At 36.0% G+C, this 25,874-nt stretch overlaps 1 protein-coding gene across 7 annotated transcripts in view; it reads right to left on the bottom strand.

Annotated features, from left to right (window-relative positions):
* Nucleotides 1–25,874, bottom strand: part of LOC138704766 (uncharacterized) — a 466,235-nt gene that overhangs the window by 394,628 nt on the left and 45,733 nt on the right. The window contains exon 1 of one of the 7 annotated variants that reach the window (XR_011333427.1): nucleotides 23,430–23,925. The exons of 3 other annotated variants lie outside the window; for them this stretch is intronic. The gene's annotated coding sequence lies outside the window, so the exon portion shown is untranslated. Of the gene's footprint in view, nucleotides 1–23,343; nucleotides 23,926–25,874 lie in introns of those variants that run through there. 3 more of the 7 variants (XM_069832980.1, XM_069832984.1, XM_069832982.1) reach the window with 3 other exon arrangements.

Below are 25,874 nucleotides of genomic sequence, written 5' to 3'. Positions count from 1 at the left end.
CAGCTTGTCTCGAATTGTGTCACTCATTAGTCCTTTGTGGCATATCTTGTCCATTCTCGATCACGACTATTTCTCAGACTTGTTAGTAACGCTAGAGAACAAACATCAATAAACAGTTTGTTTACAACATTCTGCGCTTTCATATTTGAGTTAACATCCTCGTTAAAATATAGAGAAATTGCTCGAAAGCATTTCAGAAGCTGCACTACCAAAATTCAAATGAAAAATAACTCTACAATAGTATAGACCTATTCCGATACAAGTGTGGTAAGTGCATTATAACACAACCGAGGAAACAGTTTGAAAAAGTAGAGTTTTTTTCAGTTTCCGAGATTCTGTTCCGCACTTAACACATGTGTATTGCACATTATTTTTTGGACGATCGCCATTTAAATAAATTTGTTTTTAATTTTGAATATTGCATAATTTGTTTGATAAGTAAACATTTCTTCTATAAGAAATACGATGAAAGAGTAATGGAACGGAGAAAAATTCTCTCCGGCGCCAGGATTTGAACCTGGGTTTTCAGCTCTACGTGCTGATGCTTTATCCACTAAGCCACACCGGATACAACTCCGACGCCGGTTAGAATCGTCTCAGATTAAGCTCCAACTCCGTCGGATCCCGGCCAACTAGTCACTCATATCGAGTGCACCTCAGCACATGTGTAGACTTCGGTCCTGCGTTCATAGACATCTATGACGTAGTGCAGAGGGCGGCCACTAGAGGGAACCCAAGAGTTGGAGCTTAATCTGAGACGATTCTAACCGGCGTCGGAGTTGTATCCGGTGTGGCTTAGTGGATAAAGCATCAGCACGTAGAGCTGAAAACCCAGGTTCAAATCCCGGCGCCGGAGAGAATTTTCCTCCGTTCCATTACTCTTTCATCGTATGATGAAGCAGAATATCTGCATGGAAATATCATATGTACTTCGGTACCGTACATTAAAATAATAAATAATTCTATAAGAAAGTTTTGAACGTCGTTGCCAAGGCAATTGGTAGGTTATTTCGTTTCAGTGTAAACAATCATTGTTGTTTCTGGTAATGAAATTTGTATTAATCTGATCAATATAATACGAGTTTAATTGGAAGTTGTGTAACATTTAATGATTGTTGTTTAGTCAACTGTACGAAGATAGATTTGAACCTCACAAGTGATACCAACAAGGCACCACTTAAGAGGCAATTAGGCCAGAAGATAATGGGATAGGGTGGCTAGTTCCTTTCTTCCTCCATTGCATACATCGCCGATTATTTACATATTACACTAGTCAGACTTCAGATGTATACGAACAATATTTTTCTTCCTCTGACACATATCGTCAAGTGAGATGTTCTGCCTGATAATAGATGTACGAGTACATATCAGCCAGAATCCCAAATTTAATGATTATGTATAGGACTAAGTGGATGAAGAGATTAAAGAAGCATAAAGGATCAGTTTCGCTAAGTTAATACCAGAAAAGTATTCTAAATAAAGGCTCTATTTGTTTACACTAGTGCGGTAAGTAGTTTTAACAGCACTGTGATTTTTTTTTCATAGCAACCAGAGAACGTGCTGTATTGACAGCATGTAATTTTTCAAGAGTCGTACATTCTATAGATGCACGTTAAGTCGTCGTTTCTAAAAAAAATATGTCATTTTATAGTCATCGGAAATGGCCGGACGAGAAAGAATGGAACTATTTACTCTTTTATTTTTTTTATCGTTCATTCTTTGACAGTACTCCCAGCGTATAGGTAATTAAGTATGGACACTTCGCGTCGGTACCTTTGATGTAGCCGGATTGATTTCAATGACCTTCAAGCCAGCTAGAGCGTGAGATTCTGCTTTCTCCCTAGAGTTGGCGCTGACATCACACCAGCTAGCAGTCGACACAGCGGAAATATAACACATATAATTAATACATCTAGGTACATTATGTGCTCAAATAAAATAACATGGATCCATAAAATAATAAATCCGTCATTAACTGTAATGTCTAAACACTAGAGTTCCTTTATAATGAGAGTTGAGACGTTGACCCCAACAAAAATTAAAATATGTAATGATTTGATAGCACTGAAAATGGAAAAACAAAACTCTTATGAGAAGTAAAACCATATACCTATATTATATTATATACAAATATTAAACGAATTCGATATTTAATTTTATAATGTATTATATTATTTTATAATATAATTTATTATATCTGAAATATAAAAAAAATATTATTACAACTAGTTTGCCACTGAGAAATAAGGAAAAGCTGTCAACTTGAATTTATTTGAAGCAAAGCGTTACTGGATTATGCAATAAGGTAGGCGATGTTTTGATCCTGTGTCTCAACTCTATTCTCAATTATTATCTTAGCGTATGCTCGATTACACTAACCTCTAGCGCTTGAAAGTGGAACTAAACGCCGGCGCACAGAGAAACAAAACATAGGAAAATTCGCTCAGTGTCCATTCTTTATAATCCCTATTCGCTGGTACTCCGTTATGACTGTGGACGTAAGGGCTAAGGAGTTAAAACTCCAGAAATATCGTTGAACATGCAGCACCCTCGCCACAAGGAAGCTCTGAAGTTCAGAAATTATCTTCCGATTTCCGAGGTTCTTCTTTGCGTTAGATATTTAATTATACAGAGTGAACCTACTTAAGGTCATTAATTTCATGGGTTATTCTTGCTCGCTTTTGCTTCCTTTTAAAGATAATTTTTTTATGTGAACTATTTCATGGCGTGTTTTGGGAAAGCCATTGATTTAATTCCCAATATGCTCAATCAGTTTAAGAGAGCAGTATATTATGATAAGCTTAATAACATTATTGAAAGACTTTTACTTTTGTCCTTTAAATGTGCAGAAATTTGATCCGAACAAATATAACTTAAAGGATAAAATTAAATTCTTTCAATAATGGCTTACTTTAATTCATATACGTTCATCGTTATCATCTGCCAGAAAAAATAAAGCATTATTATTATTATTATTATTATTATTACTATTATTATTACTATTATTATACACTGCCCTCTTAAATTCACAGAGCATATTGGGAATTAAATCAATGGCTTTCCCAAAAAAATAACATTATAAAATATTTCACATGTAACAATTTTTATCTCGGAACGAAAGCAAAAACGAACACAATTTTATTAAGCTTTTTTGTTTGAAATATCTCAAAGAATAACTCCCTGATATTAATGACATTACTTACAGTTCGCTCTGTATAATTGAACATTTATCATTTTTTAAATTTAAATGTGTCTTTCACCTCATACGTAATATATATCACCTCATATGTAATATATAATCTTGTTCGTGATTATCTTTGGTTTACATTGTACCTAAAAAGAAGCTACAGTGTTGTTGCATTATTGTCGTTTGAAGTTGATGGTACTAATTTGGCTAATTTTGCCAGTGTAAATGAACATTTATATCTAGTGAATATGACTGGATATCGTATTAGTGAATCGTCTCTTCATTGTAACTAATATATAAAGTTTAAATGTGATTACTAATAAGCCTGCTTGATGGAATTACTTTAACTCCTATTCGTCCATCGTTAAACACTTTGGTTGAAAATGATTCCCTTTACTTTACTATCATAAAAATAACATTTTAATGTTACTTAAAATAGTTATTTTTTCTTTCGCGTTCTGTGGACTGACGAAATGTTGTTCAGTAGGCCTATATTGGTAATAACATCAAATACCTGGTACCGAACTGTCATCCACTCTGCATTAGAGCTATAGACAGACAGGGAGCTTGAACTCAGCTGACATGTACTTACGTCTGTGCAGAGTACTGCCTGCTGAACACGTTACCACATCTCTCACGAGAGAATATTAACAAATTTAAGCATGCAATTTTATTTAATTTCACGAAAATATAATACAACACACAAATATGTATTTAAACTAATATGAACTCTTTGCTAGATATACCTACTGATGTAACTGCTTTCGTAATTTTACTAACGATGTAAGCAGTATAACGCGAATAAAATAAGAGAAAAAATATTTTTTTTCTGGGAAAACTATCAAGATTTGATCCTATGTTGTATGGACATTTTTGATCCTCTAAAACAGTTATGTCAATTAATGCCCATAGGAGCAAGCGCGCGCTTTAGAGCTCTGGAGAGCCTGAGCGCTTTACAGCGGAAAGGAGACAGACGAAAGAGGTGGTATATGCCGCTTGGTCGAGCTATATTCAGGGATGACCAGCAATGATTCAATAAATAAATTGAAAAGAACTTATTACAACTGTATCCATGTTAATTTTTACATTTGTCTGAGAAGTATAAGTGCATTATAAGAATGTAAGTTTTAATTTCAATGCTCATTTTTCACAAGTTTGATTTTTTTATTCAAAAGAAATATTTTCTCAACTTCTAGACTACTTATAGAAAAGTGAAATTTACAGATATAGGCCTATTTATTTAGTATCCTTCAGAATGTTTTCGTAAATCTAATATACCGTAAATACGTATTAATGAAGATAGTGTATTGAAAATTTTGAAAATATTCGCATGAAAATTGGTTTTAAGGAAATGAATTAACAAAGCAACTGCTGTTACATCATAAGCAAAAGATATGTGCCCATGTGTTATAAAAATGTCAGCTCTATAGCTTCAGCAGATTTCGAGAAAATAATTTAATATTCTGATGATAGGAAGATGCTCACCAATATCACATTAAAAGCATAAAGCAATAAGAGTTTTGTTATGGAATACAGCACCTAGGTAACTTTGCTTTGTACTGTAATGTTGTTTTTATTAATTTATTGATTACTTTTATAAGGCTAAGGTACCATCAATATCAATTCCAACTTAGCATGTTATACTCAATCTCTTTTTTCTGGGATATCACATTCTTTATGAATGATGTGTTTCATCCACTTAATACAGTATAGTTGTACTACTATGGAATTTATGTGAATATTCTTTCTTAACTCTTTATTATGTTATTAACATTTAAAACATAAGTGCAATATTAAGAAATTGGTATTACTACTTTTATCTTATAGATAATATCAAACAGAAAGAAGCCATATAAAAATAACGACATAAAATTTCACATTCCGTTTGAAGTTTGTGCACCACTGTTTTCTTAATCCAACAGGTTGCTTATTCATATACACAACCCTTCCTCTTTCCATACTTAGCGCTTGCTGCCCGCGCACGACGTCAAGGTCAGAAAAATGCGCTTGCTTTGACATCACTGCTCTAGAACGTCCTCGACGACTGTGAAAAGGACGGCACTTATACCCCTTACACTCTGTATACTGTAATGGTAACTAAGTAACAATAAGTGCACTGTAATGGGTCTATTTCAGTACAGTTTTATGTTATGAAGAATGATTTTGCTAACAATTTTCTGTGTGGGAATTCTAACTTTCAGGGCCTAACACACAACAAAAAAACATGATCGTGCAAAAACGTAAAATAAAATTCTTTCATCAAAAACACACAAATCCGCACTACGTCAGTAGAGAGCGGCAAAGACTTCAATAAATTCATTGTAGTCTTTGGAGCACATAATTTGCTCGAGAAAAAGAGGAAATGGTAGCGAAACAAACTGCATGACGGACCTTACGCAATGAGGGATCATGGAAAACACGACGGCAGTAAAGATATACTGTAAACATGGAATCTTAGTCAAGACCATAACTATGTTGCGTAAAGGAAACAAGTCCTTTAATGACGCTCGTTATTCCGACCTAACAAGAACAAACCGATAAAATTCCAGTAAGCTGTCATTACAAGTGATTTCACTGCCAAAGCTTTCACAGAGAGACCACAGGCTTCATAATAACTCTGCCAAACCAATACATGGCCTTGCTGAAATCAATAACGGCGCAAAAAGGTTTCAAATACAAATAATACAACGTGTACACTCGATAGCATAAAAAATGGGCATCCATTGCCTCTTTTTACGAAAATAGAGTCCGTATGAATTTATTATTTAACGCAATATAAACAGTTTTGTCTTACGAAAGGCATTTCATGTTTTTTTTTTTTTTTTTTACCAACAGAAGGATATCAATTTATCGTTTGCCGGTTGTCTTATTTTTATTTCATCTTTAAGAAACGTATCTGAATACATTTTAGTAACGTATTTTCCATTTATTCTGGGCTCATGCTCATTTCACGGTCTTCTACGTTCTATATTTTCTTGCTGTCGCTCGGCCAGTAGTTACACTTCAAAGCTGACTGTCTTAGTGCAGCTAATAAGAAAAAATACAGGACATCATTTTATTTTTACTAACATGTTTAATATTAACTTGCCTATACCTCTGGATCAACGCCGTTTGCTACCCCCTTCCACGACTCGAGTTCGACGATACTGGCGTAATATACAAACAAATCACTTTACTAGGTATAGGAGGGAAGAAAAGTAGTTCATCCATTTACGTAAACTAGGAAATATTGCGTTTTTGAGTTTGATCATTTTCATTAGGTTTATGTTTAATCAAAATACAGTACAGTATTAACAATGAGTGTTTTTACTCACGAACTGAGCTGTCCACGTGGACGTATTCATTATTCAGTGTATATTATACTGTCTACAGCACATTAGCGTACAATATAGAGAATGAAGTTAAATTGAAAAATAATCATAATATGGATATTTAAACACATTTTTTAAAATGGTGGCCGTTCATTTCGATACAGGCTTCAGTTTTAATGTGCATATTATCGCACTACAGACTATTGTACCTAATTTCAATTACCAGTTTCGTTCTTCGTACTAGTAACTCATTTGAAATAATTCTGTACCTACTCTATAAAAGAGTACCTTACGTACTCTAAATTCAATCTTCACTTCTGCCCGATCCGAAAAGATAAAATTACTCAGACATACTATCTACTGTTCGTCCAAGTGGTTATGTCGTAGGGTCGTAGAAAGGGAGGAAATCACGTGACAGTTAATTACTTAACGAGGCCCTTTTATTTAAGTTATTTTAAACAGTTGTATAATATTACGTAGACATCCAATTTCTAACATAAATTAACGTTCTCAGTAAAGAGCTAAGACAGCCCAGCCACTAGTTGGCGAATAAAAGCTGTTGGCGGAAACCGGATACGACGTAGGCAAATGGACGACAGTACCTGTGCGAAAATGATTAAATATCGAAAGCTCTTTCGTCACTGGAAAACGAGAACATATTTTTGGAACGTACTGTTTACTCTGACTGTAAGGCTACTATGACTGCATATGCGGTCTTGGATCTGTGTAGAGGACGGTTGAACTTCATTAGTAGAAGAGGTGGGAGTGAAGTACTTTGAAAAACTCAGGTACAATAAAAATTGAAGTAAAAATAAAATGATGTCCCTGTAGAATATGATACATTACAGATATGGATGATTCTACGATTAGGAGACATTTTCAACTTCGTAAAAAATTGTTTTTGAAGTTGGAAAAAGAATTACGAAAACAAATTCTTTCGGCATTAACTCAGTCATATTATTATGATTTCCTGAATTTTAGTCATATTTTGATGATTTGCTGAATTTTCATAAACAGCTATTTTTTCACTTAAGAAGCTGATGCTCCATGCTAATGACTCCGTCCTTAATTTGAATGCCGAGATCGTGAAGAAAACCTAAAACCTAATAAAAACTAACCATGTAAAAAAATCACTTATTTTTTAAATATTAATATGTTCCGTAACTATCTGTCTGTATACAGAGTGTCCCATTTATCTTGTACACCTATTATAACTTTTTTGTTTGGATAGGTATTGGAATTTTTGTTTTTGAGAGTTATGTTAGAACGAGGGGCTAACATGAATGTAGAGATTTGGTGCATGTAACTACATTATGGCACAAGATACACGTGACGTCATCAATTTTTCAAATAGCACTACATACTTTAATCATGTTACATTGATTGCACACATTAAGACGAGTTCAAAAATGTATCACAATGTCACCTTCCCAATCAATAACAACCAACAAAATGCAAAATGAATGCCATCAGAATGTGCCGTTTGTTGTGGTGCCCTATTCATCTTGTGCATTAACTTACACAAAACGAAAGACGACTGACATCCGTACACGTCGTGTGTTTGCTGTCTAACATGTAAACAAACCGCAACTGTCGACGCCATAATCCACGTACAGTGGCCTGAACGTTCTCCGGACCTGTCGCCACTCGACTTCTTTCTGTGAGGAACTGTAAAGGACAGTGTCTACCAGGACATTCTGACAACACCAGACGACATGCAGCAATACATTCGACAGGCTTGTGTGTCCATTCAGCCAGCAACATGCCGGGCAGTCATACGGTCTTCGGGGAACACCTTCGAATGTGCATTAATGTAAATGGTCACCATTTGGAACATCTTCTGCGACTCTCAAAGCATAACATTATCACATTGGAAGTACGTTTTTGTTTCGTTTTGTTGTTGTTATTGATTAGGAAGGTGACATTGTGATACAGTTTTTAACTCGTCTTAATGTGTGTAATCAATGTAACAACATGATTAAAGTAAAGTAAAGTAAATTTTTCCCTCGAAATTATTCAAATTAACTTTACAGGGAGTTATTCCTGAAAGTTTAATTTGCATAATACACGTCACTGTACGTAACAGAATACCACAATTTAAAGTCACACAGAGTTAGTGTGCACTCAAATGTTGGTTGCTTGACGGTTGTCAGCCCACTTTGAGGTCTGTGGATATAGAGGAAAAATTGGATCGGTGTCGGGTAGAGTTCCCGGGTAGCTCAGTGGGAGAGCGTTGGTACGTTTAACCAAAGGTCCCGGGTTCGATACCCGGCCCCGGAACAATTTTTCCCTCGAAATTATTCATGATTAAAGTATGTAATGCTTTTTGAAAAAATAGATCACGTTACGTGTAACGTGTATCTTGTACCATAATATAGTTACATGCACCAAACCCCACAATCATGTTAGCCCCTCGTTCTAACATAACGCTCAAAAACAAAAATTCCAATATCTATCCAATCAAAAAAAATTATAATAGGTGCTCAAGATAAACGAGACACCCTGTATATAGAAATTGTTACTATGAATGTACTAGTAAATGTCATTAATTTTAATTTAGTTTGTTTAATTGGGTAAAGGTAAACAGAAGAAATCTGAGTAGCCATTTGCAACAGTCCAAATGCCGGGGTCAGTCTTCTGGCATTTCAGTGACAGTCGGCAGTGTGCTGCTTGGATACATATCGTCACATTGCGCAGAATAGGCAGTACAAGGCTACACGTCGGAGCTTTTGTACTGTACGTGAGCTCAGGTTTGAATCCAGAACGTATTCTCTAACAATCTAAAGGCTGGTACACAATAAACCGGAAACGAGAACGGAAAAATTGTTAAAATGTATATATTTCAATGTGAGCAATCACAATTAACGAGAAGCTTTCCGGAGCCCGGGAACGGTAACGTGAAGTTGCCCAAGTTTCAATTTTGCCGTTCTCGTTTCCGATCACAGCCTACTAGATTCATTATATTGCCATAATAAAGCTATTTGATCGTCGTGTATTTTGCAGCACGGAGGCCAGGACAATTTCTTCTTCATGCATGGTTTCTAACTAACTCGAAAATTCAGTAGAATCACTTTCAATATATGCTAACGTGTATATGTGACCATATTATCACGTGAATTGAATTCTTAAATATTCTGTGTCGTAAATTCTGAAGTTGGTTAACCTGTGTTTATGTTGGCTGGTTTGTTCTCATGAGAGAACATCAGTGGTCAATTATTATACACATATAACATCAGATTGCGTAATATCGACTTTACATATCGTTATTGTCATACATATCGATATGCATAGCCATTTCCGTTCTTGATTTATTGTGAATAAAAACTCTTCACTTTCACGTCCTCCGTTTCCAATTCTCGTTCTAGTTCTCGTTCCCGGTTTATTGTGAACCAGCCTTAACTCTAACATATTGGTTTTACTTCTTGGTTAGCTTCTGTCTAAAGTCCAGACTATCGAAACAACTACCGTCAAACGAATTAAAAACAGACACAACAGACACATTCATAAACTAAAGACTACTAAAAATCAAACCAGGAATACACCGTAAGCCTCAAAAGGAACGAATGAAAACATTTCTATTTTATCTAGTAAAGTAGCTACCAGTGCTGAAGACGAGTATAAAAAAATACCTTCCCGCATGTCTGCATGTGTGAGAACTTATGCAACGTGTATCTCTGTTAGAGACAAAAAAAAAGCGAGGGGAAAAAATTAGAGGAAGAGGAAGACGGGAAGAATAAAGAGCGAGGTGTAGGTACAGTCTAGCATATACAGTCGCTTTTATTTTATTGGGTTATTTTACGACGCTGTATCAACATCTAGGTTATTTAGCGTCTGAATGAAATGAAGGTGATAATGCCGGTGAAATGAGTCCGGGGTCCACCACCGAAAGGTACCCAGCATTTGCTCGTATTGGGTTGAGGGGAAACCCCGGAAAAAACCTCAACCAGGTAACTTGTCCCGACCGGGATTCGAACCCGGGCCACCTGGTTTCGCGGCCAGACGCGCTGACCGTTGCTCCACAGGTGTGGACTATACAGTCGCGAAGCTCAATAAGTAGTAAATATGCATCCATAGATAGTTGCTGATCAATAGGATCGCTACTATCGCCTCATTACAGACAATGCGAAATAGTACCGGCACAGTATATTGTTCCTAGCACCCTCACAACTCAAGCTTCGCGACTGTATATACTAGACTGTGGTGTAGGAAGAAAGAAAGAGAAAGAAATAAAGCATTCAGCAGCACCATTTTTAATGTAATATGTCCTTTCAATTTTTCGAATATGTTGATGAAATCTCTCACCTTGTTCTTTGCTGACTGGCCTTCGGTTTTAACGAAATGTATCCAAATGTGACAACAGAAAGTACGCCTAATGATTTAACCCTCTTAATGTCGACCCCCTTTGCGTAGTATTATGTGAAAAATGCGAAGTAAATGTGCATAAGTGAGCTTGCTCCACTGAACCATATCACGATTAGATCGTGACCGGCACTCCTAGCAAAAATATAAAATCACGATTTGGTAGTCAAAGGGTTAAACTCGTGTTACATCCCAGACTCTGAATTTCTTATGCTACTAGAATTTCTAAAATCCACAACTTCGGAGCTTGCTAAAAAATTGATATTTTTACTGAATATCCATATCATTATCATAATCACACATTGTAAATTTCAATATTTTCTCATGAAGACTTTTTAAAAATTAAACATTCTTCTTATTAACTTTTTTAGTGAAATTCCTATTTCTTAAAAAAAATAATAGGCCTATATATTTTTTTCCTTAAAAGTAACACTGCATTTTGTACAATGGAGCATTAGTAGTACCCTACTCTAATTTGTTCGTTTGTAAAAAAAATGGATTTATTTTATTCTCAAAATGAAATTGTACACTTTAGAACAACAGCCCAGAACACGCATTATTTTTTTTAATTTTACATAATTTCAACCGCTTGCTACGTCTAAACTAGATCCGGACATGCTGCGAGTGAAATACCTTAATAAATGCTACCTTTTCAAAAATGCAATCCGTTTTCATCCATGTCTTACGGTTTAAGAGTTACGATCATTTTTGTTTGACTTACATAAATCCTATGCTGAAAGCATGACACAATAACCTAAACTGCAAAGATGTGACGTCACACACAGGTAAATGTTTACAGCAGAATATGATTCGTAAGGTTTATAAATAGGGACCGGATTTTTATGTAATATCAAGGTGTGAAATATGTACATATTTATGTAAGGAAAATGAGATGAATATGTAGCAAAATATGTAAAAATCATGAAAATATTTAATATCAATATTTGGCAGGTAAAGGATAGGTAAGACTCTCCAGTTGTGATTTCATAGAGTACCCGACTTTTTTACCGCACACTTAACACATTACTATTTTTCCATCTGTAGTAAAAGCTTCGTCCATTGCAATCCATTACTTTATTTTTGTTATTAGGGTTGAAGATACAGGGGCCATTTTAGTTAGTTAAAAGCAGCTTGCACTTTATACTGTAAGTACTAAAACTACGGTAGAGAACTGAGTGAAGTGAATGACACAACAGTAATGCAAGCACTGTTTGGTTTGACTGGATTAGGAGAAAATAAGAGAAAGTGTGAGACACACACATTTTAGCTGCTCCCTGTAAGAAACAAAGTACGGTACCTACTAAAACCTCAAACTATACGCATTTACAACTGTTGTTTGAAAACTGACAATCCTGTCTCAATCAGAAGGGTAGGATTATTCCAGCCGAGAACCATACTTTCTAATTGCTCGGAAAATCTCATTTCCGTATAGGTCTACTAAATTTAAAATAAATATGTCAAGCAATAACCTGAAAAGCTATTTATTTTAGTCTTTCAAATCTTTCCAGTTTGTTCCTTTACTCCAGCCTCTTTTCAAAAGTCGGCTACCTTATTGCAGCTCATGTCAGACTTGACACGAGTTTTCCGAGGGTAGGTAAGGTTGCAAATTGCTTGTGAATTGCTTGTTAAGACATGTGCAGAAGAATTATAGTTCGAGACAAATCATGTCGTCCTCGTCCCACTCCACCGCATGAAGGCAACGGTACTTTCTGAGTGATTTTTATAATACAAGGTAGTTGTATGAGAAAGGTTGCCTTTTCTTCACTCATATTTACAGTGGGCGGTATGGGGTGAGTGCCTTTGTTACTTCCTGGAACTAAGGACGTTAAGTATCGTCCCGAAGTCTATCCTTTTTTGGGCAGGATTTTTAAATCTGTGAATTTCAAATTGTAAACTTCCCCAGGAGAAGTTCCCCCCCCTTTTAGAGAAGTAAATGTGAATAAAACCCCTAAATATGTAGATTTATGTAATACCAAGCCATAATATATAATGTAAGGTAAATATGTAAAAATATGTAGTATCAAATTTTAATATGTTAATGGTAATTACAAGATTCGCAAAGATTTGTTATTTATATACGGTTAGGTTGAAAGGAACATAATATGTAATTACATAAAAATCCGGTCCCTATTTATAATTTTAATGCCAAAGTAAAGTTCTTTTAATACAAACCCTGATATTTAAGGCTGTTCAACGTTAATCCTGGAGCCAAGGTTCCCTAATCTTTTTTTTAAATACAACAGACTATTTCTAAATTCGTTCTTACATTCTGGTATTAGACTGCTTTTTACGTCTTTCTGTCTCCAGTTTGCCAGATTATTTATTCCATTGATAAAAGTAGCATGTGAATTTTGTATATCCCTATTGCTGCCCTATAATACACAGCAATTCCAGATCTCCATACATCAACTACTGATGTTCATTGCATTGTATTTTCTCCATGACGATATCAGATTTTCATACATTCCCTTTAAATGCATGGAATGAGCAACCGGACTGAAGCAAGCTCATCACCATTGGGCAGCAGCACACCCTTGAGACTTCACTCACTAGAATTTATAAATAACTTCCACGTATTTGGGTCATACCCAGCTAGTTTACTAGGTGTGGAATGTTAAGGCAATAAACTATGTTTCCTTCCTCACTGAAGTGCACAAGCTCTCTTCTGTGTACCTGTAGAAACTCACTAAGATACCAGAAGCAATAATCAGTCTTTTTCTCCTTCAGTCTGGGATATACGAGCTCAGATACATCTTCAAGAAGAATTAAAATCTCTTACTGGCTTTGTGTGGATATGTATTATTCATTAGATGGTTGAGGAGTGAATTTATTGTCGGACACATGCAATGATGGTTCACTGCTGCTCACTAAATCTTGATCAAAACCGCCATGTTGAGATAGCATAGGCGCTGGAATATCAGGACCTTAAGACGATGGTCTCACACCAGAAGAATATGAAATTCATTTCTTGTTCTTTGTTTGAAAATTCTTCAAACAAAACCAGAGTCAGTACTATGGTCATATTTCTCACATCTTCAACGCAAACACTGCAAACAATGTCAAGAGGACTCTAGTTTATCTTGATTTGCTAATTTAAGTTCAAAGCATTCTTTACACGTTTTGCCACAAATAATATTATGTCTTAATTGTCTTACAACAGAACTACAACATATATTTAGATTATTGAAACAACTCCTTCTTGCCATTGTTCTAAACTGTATTGCACCTGAAAGTGCCATGAAATATAGGTAGACTATTTGAAGAGCATAGTATCAAACTTAGACAACTTCATTTTTTGCGATTTCGAGATATCGATTGTTTCTCATATAATTTTGTATGCTGAACGCAATTCTGGAACTGTTTGGGTTCAAAAACGGACAGAACAGAGCGAAAATAGCACTTAATTGTGCGCTTTAGAGTCAAAATGTAGACAACTCCACTGTGGCTTGGTTTCAAATTACTGTAGGACAATTCCTTCAGTAGCCAATGAGAAGCCCACATTCCCATCACGCATCGCAAAGCAAATATGGCTGATTGTTTATATAATCGGTTTGTGGATGAATAAGTACTGGTTTACGTAAATTTGCTTTGAAACCGAGTTAGAAGAGACTTAGATTCAAAAGTAGACAATTTCACTTTAAATATGGCTACGTTTGGTATTAAAAACAGATAATTCCACTTTAAATATGGCTTCATTTAGTTTACAAAACAGAAATCCATTTTTGAAACTTAAATTGCGACCTGAATACTAATTTTAAGCACGCACACACACACACACAATATGCTCTGCGTATTGTGCATAGATTGCTGAAATGAACTATCTATATTCATTTTTCGCATGTGTGGAAGGTAAAAGTATCCCTATTTATCCATGGAGATCCACAGAATAGCGGAGAGGTTAAGACTCCATCTTTTTTTGGACAATCGGCATTAGTAAAAGTACGAGTAAGAATGTCAGTTCTACGTGAATGCTGTCTTTACCTATCCCTGGTACTTAGTGTATTTCTATTAGAGGCTGAGTAAACTCCACGGCCTTAGAGTGGCAGGAAGAGTTAAATCAGTGGAGAATATCCATGATATCATCGGGAATCGTATAAGCTACCTTCCGGTTTGTAACGTAAAGGCTGGTTCACAATAAACCGGGAACGAAAACGGCAACGAGAACGAGAACAGAAATATTGTTAAAATACATGTTTTTAAATGTGAGCATTCACAATTAACTATTGTGAATGCTCAATTTAAATACATTTATTTTAACATTATTTCCGTTCTCGTTGTCGTTTCCGTTCCCGGTTTATTGTGAACCAGCCTTAACCCTTAACCACCGGCAATACCTTGCGCGCACTTTTCTACACGTGTACAAAATAAAACTCACCAAGTAAAAAATATTACAGTTATAGGAACAAAGTAATGAATATAACGATATGGTTATGAAGAGGACCGGTGAAAGCAATGAGATTTACAGAGTTGAAAAATAGATCCGTTAAGAGAAAAGTTGCAGAACACACATAGAGTAGATTTCAGGAGAATACATGTTACTAGGAACTCAACCCTCAAGGAGAACCTTCCACAACATCAGGTGGAAGCTTTCCGCTCTCTTGAAAGTTTGTAAATAATCTAAAGAAAGAGTGACCTACAAAAATACAGTTGCCAAAACAAACACACGCCAAAAAAAACTGGCTTGAAAAAAAAACGCAAAATATTCCGTTCCACTTGTCATTTAATAACATTTTTACTTGTTATTAGTAAATGTAGGGCAGATGCCCTATACTTATTTTTATTTATTTTATTTTATTGGGTTATTTTACGACGCTGTTCAACATCTAGGTTATTTAGCGTCTGAATGAAATGAAGGTGATAATGCTGGTGAAATGAGTCCGGGATCCAGCACCGAAAGTTACCCAGCATTTGCTCGTATTGGGTTGAGGGAAAACCCCGGAAAAAACCTCAACCAGGTAACTTGCCCCGACCGGGATTCAAACCCGGGCCACCTGGTTTCGCGGCCAGACGCGCTGACCCTATACTTATTACTGGTGTAACATGTCACAATTTAACTACATGATTATTACTTATAATGTACCTCAGAAAGTTGAAATTAATATGATTTATAAATAAACTGAGCAATCAAGATTTATGAAGAACAGGATTTAGTTATTCCGTGCTAAAACAAACAGCCTACCTTCGTTATGATGCAGCAAGTAAGCTTTGAAAAATAAGCGTAAGTATGTTAGACATTTTGGCTTACATATAGGTTTTCCAAGTTTGGGACATAGTTTTTCTAATTGGTTATTTTACGACGCTTTATCAACTGCTACGTTTTTCCAGAGTCTGAATGATATGACGGTTATAATACGGGAGAAATGAGTCCAGGGTCCAGCGCCGAAAGTTACCCAGCATTAGCTTTTAACTGATTGAGGGAAAACTTCGGAAAAACCTCAACCATGTAACTAATCCCAGCCAGGATTTGAATCCGGAACCACTCGTTTCACGGTCAGGCATGTTAACTGTTACTCCACAGCGGTGAAACAGGAAATAGTTTAAAATCTTCAAACAAGAATCGGTTTGTTGCAATGTCATTATGAATGTAGGAGAAATTTCTAAGCCGGATTAAGAAGATTTCGAACGAAAATGTATCTATATTATTACGATGTACCGAAGTACATATGATATTTCCGTGCAGTCACTCATAACGAGTGCACCTCTGCACATGTGTGGACATTGTGCCACTGTCATACATCTATGAAGCAGTGCATGAGGGTAGGCCACTAGAGGGAACCCAAGAGGTGGAACTTAAACTGAGAGGATTCAATCCGACATCGGGATGGGAATCCGGTGTGCTTAGTGGATAGAGCGTCAGCACGTAGAGCTGAAAACCCGGGTTCAAATCTCGGTGCCGGAGAGAATTTTTCTCCGTTCTACTCATCTTTCATCATAAAATGTATCTGATAGGAGGTCCTTGTACCATGATTTCTTAGCATGCATTAATTAAGAAGTTTGAAGAAACTGATTCAATTCATGATAAAGCGAAATCGGAAAGACCAAGAACTAATGGCATTCAGATTACATAAATATATCTCGAAAACCAAAACCTATCTAGAGAACCCATTATCAGTCTGCAGTGTTAATGATTTAAGCAAACTCTTGCAGATGCCACACTGTACTGACTGGAAAGTTTTCAGAAAACTTCTGAAAATATATCCATAAACTCCAAAGATTTGAATTTACTGAAACTAATCACGAAAAGAGATGCAACTTTTCCTTATGTGTTTTACTTCAGACCCAGATTGAATGGTTATCTACTTATCTCGAATAGTTGATAAACGAGGCCCAATTTAGGCTACAACAGATAATCCACGTGCACAAATTAAATCCTACTCTTTACACATTCCATATCTTCTTAGTACTTGTTGTTTGCTCAATTTGTTTTGCAATTGTATTAATTTCAAGTATGTTTCACAGATTAAATCCCACTCTTAAGACATCCCATATCTGCTTACTGCCTGTTGATTGCTTAACTTGTTTTGCAATTTACACCGCGTCCAGCTAAGAGGTATCGAGAAATAAATGCTTACCAGTTAAAACTAGATAAAGATATCGTTGACATTTACATCTGACAAGATAGAGAAACTGTCCAAGTTTACGGAACAAAGTCTGAAAACAGCTGCATGCGTAACTTTCGTTTGTTACTAAAACAAGCCTGGAGCCATTTTGTAGGAGATCACGCCATAGGAGATCACAACAGAAAGTTCAAGGTGTGCTATGGCTAGCAGAAGAAAAATCTGTTACGTTTGTATAACGCTATGTTCGTCGTACATGAATAGGTGGATCGGAAGACGAGAACCCATTGCCTGGCCAATCAGGTCACCCGATCTGATCCCCTTGGACTTTTTTTCTGAGGCTTTGTGAAGGATGTTGTGTACCAAAGAGGCAGAGATAACACTTTGGAGGAACTGAGGCAACGCATCACAAATGCAGCTGCGCTAGTGACTCCACAAATGTCACAGAACAATTGGCGGGAGGTTGAACACCGTTCAGATGTCTGCAGGGCAACTCAAGGTGCACACATCGAGTTGCGTTCAGCATTTTCCGAAACTCCGAGAGTTTTTACATCAAGTTATGTAAAAAGTTATGTTCATAAACCATTATTTACACCTGAAATTACCACTTACATCTCGATCCCTCTAAGTGGGACACGGTGTATTAATTTCAAGTATGCAGGAGTTCTTTTACATGCCAGTAAATTTACTGACATTAGCCTGTCGCATTTAATTACACTTAAATGCCATCGACCTTGCCCGGGATCTAACCCGCAACCTCAGGCATAGAAAGCCAGCGCTATACCAACTGCGCCAACCAGGCCGACAACAGATTTGAAATTAGCTCGAAGATTTCATCTGAAAATTCGCCGTTACCAGACAAAAGTTTGTCACTCTGCATGTAGAATATTGTCCTCCAAACAAAACACTCGTTTAAGTCGTTGTGAATAGGAAATCAGTAAAGATTTTGAGTTGCGACAACTTTTAGAAGTAATTTTAATTTACTCTCAACGTTTCTCTCGCTTTGACCTCCATCTAAAATGAAAAATAAAAACGTTTGCCGCCGAGCAACTTTTGAAGGTGTAAATTCACTGTAAATGTATATTTTGAACAATCACTTCGAAGTTAGTATCCCTCCTCCCTAACTTAAAAAAATATATATTTTTTTAATTCTTTTATCTGCTTTCCTTAGACACTACCTATCAATCATAAAAATTACATCGCGATTGACTATCATAGGAGCTATAACACGAAATGTTTTAATGGAGCGGGAAATATTGTTTCTTGTCTCTAGCTGCAGATCAAGAAGTACTGAACAGGGTAAAGAAAGCAACGTCAGCATACTATCAAATAAGTAATACAATAGTTGGGAAAAAAGAAATAACCACTAAGACAAAAATACAGATATATAATTCGATAATTAAACCTATAATACAATATAGTACCGAAAGCTTACCACTCTTAGATAAACATCGAAGTAAATTAACAGCAGTGGAAATGAAATATCTTAGAAGAACTGTAGGAAAGACCAGGAGAGATAGGATAAGGAATGACAGGATAAGAGAAGAAGTTAAACTGAGAAAAGCATTAACATAGGTGATTAATGAAAGGCAGTTGAAATGGTTTGGGCATGTATATTGTATGGGAGAGGAAAGGAAGGTTGAACAGGTGATGGAAATGAGAGTGAAAGGAAGAAAGAGAAGAGGAAGACCAAGGATTAAATGGGAGGATACAATAGAAAGAATAGGCCAACAGAAAGGAAAAACAATGGTAGAGATGAAGAGAATGTGTAGAGACCGGGAAAAATGGATGAAATGGACGGAGAGAGGCGAACCCGACGCTTAGCAGCAGAAGGGACTGAAGAAGAAGAAGAAGAAGAAGAAGAAGAAGAAGAAGAAGAAGAAGAAGAAGACTCTAGCTGCAACCAGTAGACAGGAGAGTTTCGCGAAAACATAGCTTTCAGCATGGCCACCGGATGCAGCGAACATAGCGTACATAACATAGCGCTCTGTGTGGCCTCAGCATAACTCCAGTATATCCAGTACGTTACACGCAATCATTGGGATTTCCTCAAATTCCCTGTCACTTTTTTCAACGAAAGACGTTTATGCTCTAGTCCAGGCATGTCAATTGATGCCCACAGGAGCAAGCGCGCGCTTTAGAGCCCAGGAGAGCCTGAGCGCTTTACAGAGGAAAGGAAAGAGACAGACGAAAGAGGTGGTTTATGCCGCTTGGTCGAGCTATATTCGGGGATGGCCAACACTGATTCAATAGATAAAGGGAAGAGAGCTTATTAAAACTGTATCCATGTTAATTTTTAGATTTGCCTGAGAAGTATAAGTGCATTATAAGAATGTAAGTTTTACTTTTAATGCTCATTTTTCACAAGTTTGATTTTTTTTATTCAAAAGAAATATTTTCTCAACTTTTCGTATAGAAAAGTGAAATTTTCAGATATAGGCCTATTTATTTAGTAGCCTTACAGAATGTTTTCGTAAATCTAATATACCGTATACAGTATACGTATTACTGAAGATAGTGTATTGAAAATTTTGAAAATATTCGCATGGAAATTGTTTGTAAGGAAATGAATTAACAAAGCAACTACTGTTACATCATAAGCAAAAGATACGTGCCCATGTGTTGTAAAAATGTCAGCTCTATAGCTTCAGCAGATTTCGAGAAAATAATTTAATATTCTGATGATAGGAAGTTGCTCACAAATATCACCTTAAAAGCATAATGCGATAAGAGTTTTGTTATGTAATATTAATTATACTTAAAACAGATACAGTACTTAGGTAACTTTGCTTTGTACTGTAATATTGTTTTGATTAGTCTGTTGATTACTTTTGTAAGGCTAAAGATATCATCAATATAAATTCCAACTTATCATGTCATACTCAATTTCTTTCTTTGGGATATCACTTTCTTTATGAATGATGTGTTTCATCCACTTAATACAGTATAATATTATACTGCTAAGGAATTTAAGTGAATATTCCTTATTAACTCTCTATTACGTTATTAAGATTTAAAACACAAGTGCAATATTAAGAAATCGGTGTTAGTACTTTTGTTTTACAAACAATATAGATAATATTAAACAGAAAGAAGCCATATAAAAATAACGACATAAAATTTCACGTTCCGTTTGAAGTTTGTGCACCACTGTTTTTAATCCAACAGGTTGCTTATTCATATACACAACCCTGCCTCTTTCCATACTTAGCGCTTGCTACCCGCGCACGACGTCAAGGTCAGAAAAATGAGCTTGCTTTGACATCACTGCTCTAGTCAGATGAATAAAATGTTTCCTAAATTCCAACGTCTTACGTCGCTTGCTTTGCAACAGCAACACGCTACGTCAAACTATTGTGAAGTCACATAGTAACGGATAAGACCCCGACATTGTTGTGGTGTTTCCTAGAAGAAATAATAATAACAATAATAATAATAATAATAATAATAATAACAATAATAATAATAATAATAATAATAATAATTTTGTATCAATAAAAGCCACCCGAAATAAGGGTTCAATAGATCGGCCTACTAATCAATTCACAATGAACAATGATAAAAAAACAATTATGTATGTGATAATTTGAAAGAAAAAAACATTAAGATAAATGATAAGAAAACATAGGAAATCATTTACAATAAAAGTTTATTGGGTACAAATGATTACTAATTTATAGCTCAGGATGATTTTAACACATGAGATCCTATGGCATCAATCGTTGCATCTAAAATTTTAAATTGTTTAAGTTGATTGAAAGTTTCTAGTGGGATCGTGCTACGGGCACCGAATATGAGTCCAAAAACAGTCCAATGTGTGATGTGGTATTGTACTCCAAGATGCTGACAACAAGGCTCATATATACTTACTTTCTTACATCAATTATTTTTATTTTTCTTAGCACAGACTCATGCTAACGGTCCTTCAACAAACCAATTCAGATGCACACAGCAATTCACTGTAAATACGTAGGTCTACTGATGTATGTTTAATAAAATAATAATAATAATAATAATAATAATAATAATAATAATAATTCAACACACAAATTGTATTAAATTCACTTCACTCTCAATCATATTCACAATAGCCCTACCTATAAATATAAACACATTCCTTAAAAATCTAAATATCACATTAACACGAAATCTATTTTATGAACGTTTTCCGCAAAACTGTAGGGGTCCTACAGTACGATTATTTACTCTTGACAGTCGCCGGAGATGTGCGCCTGGGTCAGGCGAGTCCATTTAGTTACGCAAAGGGGTGTTTGGGTTAGTCACTCGCTTGCCTTCGGAGCGATCGGATGTCATGCGTGCGGTAGAGCAGTATGTTTCTAGTACAATTTAAGCTGTACTGCATTCCTTTACCGACCGCTCGCCCTTATCTCTACTCCGGAACTCTCCCCACTACTCCTAATACTTCCCCTCTTTCGCGTCGCTGAGCTTTCAGGACTAAATAATTGGTCTGTACAAGCCTAATTCTTCTGTCTTATGCTCAACATTCAAAATAAAGGAATTTTTAGATCTCTTTCTGCACGAGAAGTCACTTGAAATTCTGAGAACTGCATGACAACATTTTGTTCAGATTTGGTGAAAGTGTTTCGTTACAAGGGCGTCCGCAGGGGGTAGCCAGTGATAGCAATAGCTATTACTGAGATTTTTACTTTCACGAGTTTTTATTTATTTATTTATTTTTTTCTTTATGAGTTCGACACATGTTTTCTTAAACCCTAACAGTCTTACTAATAAACCGTGTATAGTTTTTATACGAGACTTATGCAGAATTGGGACAGAAAACTTTACTAATAAACCACGCATAAGCGATGAATGTATAAACAGTCTGTAACTATACAATGGGAATTGCTTTGCAGTAGTTATATACACGAAACCCCTTGTTTAAGCGTTGTATTTAGAGAAAAAATGGCCGCCCCTCTAACAGCTGTTCGTATCGACTGTCATTTTATGATGATGGTTGCCTTGTAATCACAGAAGAACAAACCAAAGAGCACAGAATAATTAGAATAATATTGCTGTAGCTTGCACTCTTTGACCAAAATATAGTGTGGTAATCGATTAAAGCCAGTTGTATTATCGATACTTAACATACCACACTAGAGCGCTCTACTGGATGCAATAGGGAACCTCAGATATTCTATTACCTTTCGTAACGAAGTAATGACGAAACTATTACGTAGCTGTGTAACAGTTACACTGTTATACACGACGTATGTAGTGATTATTAGAAAGGAATTTACACAGGACGTATAAACGAGCTACTCATTGTATAAGTATAAGACAGTTAAACGTCTGTATATAGAATTTTTATTAGTAAGACCGTCAGTAAACAATTCAACAAAAACGAGTCCTTCAAACTATGAATGCGTGCGCAGGGTAATTTATATTTCAGAACTGGCTATTTTTATGTTCAATTTTCTCCCTCCTCGTCCATCCGCTTCCTCTAATTTTCTAACCATCTTGCTACCACTGAGATTTGATACTGCGGGCGCTCTTGTTTCGTTACAACAAGTCCTCATCACAGTCGGTTACCCGCAATATACTCCTTGCTTTTAAATTTCGCTCTCAGAATATTTATTCGAAACAGTGATTTAACATCAAACTAGGAGACGTGGCAAAAATAAGAACATGCAATGTCTGAAAATAGTTTTCGTTAAAAATAAACACTTTCAATGTTACAGTAACATTTCGGCTTTAATCTTAAAGAATCTCCAGTCAATAGTAACCAATGTTTGAAATTGGCATTAATATGATATATGCTATTTCTGTGTGATGCAGTATGACATTTACAGTGAATTAAACTTCAATTTTTAGAGTAACTTTTAAATATATTATAATCTAATCTAGCTTTCAAAAATATGACCAGGAATATCCCATCGGATTCTGGAATTTGCTGAATCTGTTCACTTACCTGAAAACGGGGCCAAGTTATTGAGGAAACCCTATAAAAAATTTATATCACAAGGGATGCGACCCTTCCAACTAACCAGCGCTCACCTCCGAAGATGACTCAGCACGACCCACTGCAAGCAGCACTGCGGAATATCAAAAGGCTGACAGCAGACGCCTTCTCGATGCTTCGCAGCAGAGCGTCGTCCGCACTCACTGAAATTCAGCTGTTCTCTACCGTCTATTTTCTTTTAACGTTCTCATTATTCGTAGGATAAATGTAGAGTAGTATGATGCAGAAAAGAATCTATTTCGTTTTTTTTTTTCCGCGAAAATACAAGTTGTCAGCATTTCAGAAAGTGCTTTCGGCGCGCTGCCTGACTTTCTATCCTTGTACAGCGATTTCTCCTAAACTATGGAACTGATTTTGTTCATGTTAAGTAGCTAATCTTCTTCCCAAACTTAGACGGCCTCAGCCCGAGTACGAAGGTCAGTTTATCTTGCCGCAAATGTTTATACATAGGTCATTCGAAAATTATTGACAACACTGCTAGTATTCAGCTCTGCTAGCGGTGACTAATGTAAGCTAATAGTAAGAGATGGAGTGGTGCCTGATAACATATAGTATTGCAAAACAGTGAATCATCCTCCTTGAATATGTCCCCTATGGAAAATTTAGACCCTTTTTCTTTAACTAAAATGGTACACAATCGACACAATATTGCATTTAAATTTGATGACTCTTCAGAAACTAAAACAAATTATATTTTGTAATTTTTCAGGTAGTTGGTTCTTTGAAGGGGGTGTGCGTGCGTGCGTGCGTGTGTGTGTGTGTGTGTTTTTTTTAATGAAGGAGATTTTAGGAAAGGTTAGTTGCTCACAATTCCCGTACCGTATCTGTAAAGGCTGGTTTACAATAAACCGGGAACGAGAAGCAGAGAACGTGAATATGAAAATTTTTGATTCACAATAAACCGAGAACGTAGACGACTATGCATATCGTTATGCATCTCAATAACGATATATAAAGTCGATATTACGAATTATGATGTTATTTGTGTATAATTGACCAACGGCGTTCTCTCATGAGTACAAGGCAGCCAACATAAACACAGGTTAACCAATTTCAAAATTTCAACGGTACTATAAATATGCCCATGCAGCTTTATTATCACAACCTATTTTAAGTCTACCATAACGTAAAATAATTAGAGAAGAAACATTTGTAATAGAACAAAAATGAACACAACAGTAGTTATTGAATTGAAGCATGAATATGTAGTGTATAATACAACCAATACAGTAATAAAATATGATTCACTTACGATCGATGTTCAAAGATGCAGCTATTGAAAGCCACGCATTCTCCTTCATTTTCTCATATTTATACGAGGCGCGCCGCTTATCGTAAACGTGAGGATTTTCCTCAACACTCAATATTAGAATCTCATCAAATAAAACTTGCTCCATGATGCACAGCACAGAAGACAATAATAGTCTACATAGGTTATGTCACGGTCTTCTTGCTACAAAATGTACGACGACAAAATAGCTTTTAGATGGCACTAGAATGAATCTAGTGGGCTGTGATCGGAAACGTGAACGCCAAAGTTGAAACTTGGCCAAATCTCCGTTCCCGATCCCGGGCTCCGGCAAGCTTTTCGTTAATTGTGAATGCTCACATTTAAATGTACACATTTTAACAATTTTTACCATTTTCGTTTTCGTTCCGATTCTCGTTTCCAGTTTATTGTGAACCAGCATTAACTGCCGGCCAATCTTAATTGGTTGAAATTTAAATCGTCTGCATTTCCAGTCTTGATTCTTACAGTTAAGAAGTCTTGTTTACTAAATAGTTATAGGCCTACAGAGCATTTTCTTACATACTGTAGATAGACCGGGCGACGCGCAATGGGCACGAAGGCCATGCAACACGTGGCAAACCATCTCCCGCAACCCCGGAAAAGATCCAATATTCCATATGATGTAGGCTGAATGGACCGCGGAGACGAGAAAAATCCCGTCACCACCCGAGACTGAACCCAGGACCTTTCAGTCCGTATAAAATTGGCTCTACTAACTGAACTACCCGATCTTCGTGTCGTGTGAAGGATATACGAGTATCTTTACTGTATGAAACATTTACAATAATTTGTATTTTATATAATCAGTAAGCGAAAGGTCAAATTCCCTCTTTTTCAAAAGAACTTCACCATTGTAGCGTCTGACATTGAATAAATCGCTAGAGTTGAGAACATAATAAATAAAACAAGAAGCAAACAATAAAAATAAAATATGATTATCGTGTGTTGTGTGGTAAAACTGCATGTCACGTACACAACTATTTGAAAAGCACTGCTGTAAACAATGGAAGAGGCATATGTATAAGCATTTATTAGGTCTAACATTTATATTTATACAGGAATTGTTAATTTTCAAAACACCAACAGTGTTTATGTCACAAAAACTAAATAGTGGTAACCAACAAAGACTAGTGAAAAGTTACAAATTTATGTTATTTTTGTGACTATGAGCGCCTATGAATCACATAAC

The sequence above is a fragment of the Periplaneta americana genome, chromosome 8 (assembly GCF_040183065.1).
Source record: "Periplaneta americana isolate PAMFEO1 chromosome 8, P.americana_PAMFEO1_priV1, whole genome shotgun sequence".
Classification (NCBI taxonomy): Eukaryota; Metazoa; Arthropoda; class Insecta; order Blattodea; family Blattidae; genus Periplaneta; species Periplaneta americana.
This window is presented reverse-complemented; position numbering and strand designations above follow the sequence as displayed.